This window comes from Xylocopa sonorina, unplaced genomic scaffold, assembly GCF_050948175.1.
Source record: "Xylocopa sonorina isolate GNS202 unplaced genomic scaffold, iyXylSono1_principal scaffold0027, whole genome shotgun sequence".
Classification (NCBI taxonomy): domain Eukaryota; kingdom Metazoa; phylum Arthropoda; class Insecta; order Hymenoptera; family Apidae; genus Xylocopa; species Xylocopa sonorina.
The window spans coordinates 2361192-2365558 of NW_027490098.1; the positions used below are offsets into that span (position 1 = coordinate 2361192).

The 4367-nt window shown below is 55.1% G+C and overlaps 1 pseudogene; it reads right to left on the minus strand.

Annotated features, from left to right (window-relative positions):
- Window positions 1-3496: 3496 nt before the first annotated feature.
- LOC143432117 (U2 spliceosomal RNA) lies at window positions 3497-3703 on the minus strand (annotated as a pseudogene).
- Between the last annotated feature and the right edge of the window lie 664 nt (window positions 3704-4367).

Below are 4367 nucleotides of genomic sequence, written 5' to 3' on the forward strand. Positions count from 1 at the left end.
CGTGGCGAGCGCCTCCAGTTGCTCGGGTGTTCCCACCCCCTCCGCGAAGGCCACTAACCGCGCCCTTGCGGCAACGTCCACCTCCCGGCGTCCCCTAGATCGGGGTCTACCGGTTGGTGGCGCGCCGGACGCAGCGTCGCGACCTCCACCTCGGGGATGGGGCACCCTGGATTGCCGCGGGGCCCGAGGCTGAGACGCCCCGCCTACCCGCTCGCAAGCAGCCGGGAGGCCCGATGTCGCTGTCCCGCGCCGCCGCCCCACGGTCGCTGCAGGTGCACGACCGCCTCTGGTACCCGCACGATACCCACGTGTCACACTCACCGGGTGGCTTTCCCGAATGCTCGACGGGGCCGTCCTCACCGGAGCCTCCACGACGACGCTGCCCCGGGATGATGACGCGGGCGGGTCCCGCGCGCCTCCACACCTGCACACACAAACACACCCCCGGTTTCGCCCGGGGGAGTCAATAAAATTGTCATTATTGACCGGACTAGTTGCCCGGTCGGTCAACGAATAAAATCTATTACTAGACAATAAATTATCTAAGTTGAGGCCCCCTTCCTCTTCCCTGGGGAGCCTCGGTGACCTTCGGGTGGAGGTAACCGGAGCCTCCACCCGCGGGGACGGCTGCCTTGGGGCCTCCTCTTCCCCCGACGAATCCGTGGTGGAGGTAATGGTGCGGTCCACCCACCGCCTTCTCGCCGCTCCTGGTGTTGCTCCAGACCGTCCCCTCGCGGCGCTCGTGTTGCTCCTGTTGTTATTGCTGCTGCTGGAGCTGCTACTGCTACTACTGCTGCTGCTGCCGCTGCTTCCCAGGCAGCGGCGCCTCCGTCTCGTCCGGGCCGGTCCCTCCTTGGGAACGGCCGCCGGCGCTCTCTCGTCGTCCGACGATGACGACGATGACTCATGGATGGTGGGGAGGGGCCTGGGCGAAGGTAGGGACCTCCTCTTCTCGGTCCCTTCCCCACGCGCCTCCACCCGAAGGGACACCCCGGTGGTCTGGGTGTCCCCTCTGCCCCCCGGAGGGGACAGGCGTCCCCGAATGGGCCTCTTCGCGGACGACCCGGGCGGGAGGGACGTCGCCCGAGTCGTCCTGGCTGGCGGGGTGGAGGCGCGGCCCGTGGCTGGCGGCGTCCGCGCCGCGACGGCGACCGCCGTAGGTGTTGTGACGGCCGCCGTCATTATAGGCGAGCCACGGACCGATGTCGTCACCGTGGTTGTTGTAAGGGTGGCCGGAGCGCTGCAGGGCGTAGGTGGGGGGCCCTGCAGTGGTGGTGTCGCTGGGGGGGCGCTGGAGGTGGTGGACGCGCCCCCCATCCTCTTCGCTGCCGCCCGCGTTATCCTGGGCAACGCGGGCGGGAGAGACGTCGCTCTTGTACTCCTTGACACCACCGCCGCTCCAGCCACGGCGGACGGGCTGCCCCGGGTGACCTCCGCGAAGGTGGTTGTGGGGGTCACCCTCCTTGCCGGTAGAATGCGTCGGGGCGGGTCGGGTTGGGGAGGCTCGGTCGACGCCCGCCTCTTCCTCCCAGCTGCTGCGGGCGCCGCCGGGCTCTTCTTCCCCCTTGCGGGGGCAGGGGGCGTGGTGGTAGAGCCCCCTGAAATCCTCCCCTTGGGCCCCGACCCGCTGCTGGTCCTGGTGGAGTTGGGGCTCGCCTCGTCCGCGGAGGAGCGCCGGCTTCGTTGTAAGAACGCCGCGAGGGTGACGGAGCTTCTCGTCGCGGCGCTGCTCCCCACCACCGTCGTTGTCGTGGTCGTTATTGCTGTGGTGGTGGAGTTCCTTGTAGTCCTTGTTATCCCGGCGGTGGGTGGACGAGTTCCTCGCCGGGGTTGCGTGGTGGTAATGCTCCTCGTTGACTTAGTGGAGGAGGCCCCTCTCGATGTCGTCTTGGCTGCAGTGGAGGCAGCCGTCCCCGATACTCTAGAAACAGCAATTCGAGTGTTGGCTGTTATTGTTGGTGTTGTCGTTGTTGTTGTTGTTATTGTCTTTGTTGTTGTGGAGGCACAGGTCGTCGTGCCCCCACAGGTCACCGGGGACGCCCCCAGAGGGGGAAAAGAGGCCTCGTTCTCGGTGGAGAACACCTCCACCGCGTCAACGGGTCGCGACTCGGCAACGCTATCGCCGGGCGTTGCGCGGGCGGCACTCCCTGCAAGGGAGTTGTGTCTAACGGAGACACACGGACCCCCGGTGGCTGGATGACGGACCTGGTGGTGCGCCTTCACCTTCTTTAGCGCATAAGCGCTATCGTCGGCGAAGCCGCACTCAGCGCAGGTCCACCTTTTAATCGCACCGGGGTGATGTAATTTTAGGTGTTTAAATAAATCCGTGTGTCTCAGATAGACACACGCTCCCTTTCTGCACACCGTTCTGCCTACAAAGCAGAAGGGGCAGGGAAATTCGGCAGGGAACGGGTACAGCAATTTCACCACGCACTCACTGTTGCTCGAATTACCATTGCTTGTGCCCGCCATCGTTACGATAGTGTCGCAACGCAAACACTCGGCTCGTCGAAATAAAATAAATAATCAGAATAATAAAACAAAACGCTCACCGGAGCAAACACAGACGGTATAACGGTCGGAACGGGACGAACACGTAAGACAAGGGACAATAATAAATAAGTATATACACTAGAGAAGACAAGGGACAACGCGAACGCGAACGCGAATAAATTAATATATTAATACAGGTTAACGGACGGATGAATCTAATAAAATAAAGTAAAATAAAATAAAATAAAACAAATCTGCTGTGCCCGGTGGACACAGCCCCGCACGAACGAACCGTGCTTCGCGTACGTGACCAGCAACCGCGACGGTTTAACTTTTCACGATACACTCCACACGGCCTGGAAAACTCCGGAAACGCGACGTATCGAGTTACACGGGGTGTAAAGGGCCTCCGTGTACCCCGATCTCTTAATTAAAGCAAATAAATCGGTGAATTTAATTAAACTAATTGCTGCTATTACGCAGCGACGACCCGTAAAATCGAGCAAAAAATTCGATTTACGGGCGTACGTGCAAAGTCTAACACCCAAAACACGGAGAGGTCGAATTCAAAACCAACGGCTATAAGTGTAAAGTTTACACTTATAACCGGGTACAAGGACGAACAAACCGAATCTACTCGGATTCAAACTCCTCGGAGGTCGAAATGGTCGACCTAGGAGGAGGGACGTCACGTATGGACGTCTAACGTCTACCCGATGCGTTCAACACCACCGCATCGGGAGCACTTTAAACTAATCACGCGAAATGGGACCTCCACCGATATTCCAAGTGCTAGACTTACCAAGTCCGAAGTCCACCAGCAAGCCGAACGCACTGAACACTGCACCACTCACGGACACAGCACGCGCGACGCGGATGAAAACGCGACACTCCGGTGAGCGAGTCGGAAAAACACAGATTAAATAAATACTTAAGCTACTGATGGGAAAGACCAAGTGTGTGGGTTTATTGGTTTAAAAGAATATATCTGATCTTTGGAAACTCTTATTGAGCCGGTCCCAGAGGCACTGCAATACTGGGTCGACTCGCGGCGGAGGTGGAGCAAGCCCCAGCGGTCCGCCTTTTTCCAAAAATCAGGTTAATATTCTGACTCCTAATGAGGAGTGTATCAGATATTAAGCTGATAAGAACAGATAAGACGTTTATTTTAGCAATTAATGTTCCCCCGGGGCCGAAGCCCCAGGGGTATACACTTATTTTACAGAATAATTCGCATCGCTTCCGCACGAATTTAGTTATATATCATTTATAATATAAGGCTTGCGGGAAAAAGTTTTTACCGCGTCCATTACGAGCGTACCCCTATTACAATGAGGTGAGAATTATAACATTCAATAAATTGAGTACATATAATAACAACCGTGTTACATGAGGCACGGATCGGTAAATTAATTTAACAACAAAGTAACAATATAATAAGATAGTATATACAAAGTATAAAGCATATTTTATATATATAACATTTATAAGAATTTGGCACACCATGTATCACGCAGCACTTGAAAGCCTAGAGAAGAGCATCAATGTGCGGATATACGCCTCATCCTAGTCATACGAGTCCGGTTGGGAGGTATTAGGCGCCATCAATCGGTCCAGAGCAGCAAGAATAAATTAGGCAGAAATAAATAGTTTAATTAATTAATGCATTGTCTAAATTAGAAGAATGATTCGCACTAAATGAGTAAAATAATAGTGTAAAATAGTAAAATAGTGCAATCATAATTTAATTGACACCCACAGGCGCGTAGAACAAAGAAGAGTGAACATAAAATAGGCTACTGCAGTAAAATGCGATAGTATAAGTTAGTGGTTAAAATTTACGATAAATGTCCAAACAGTAAAACAGAATAAGA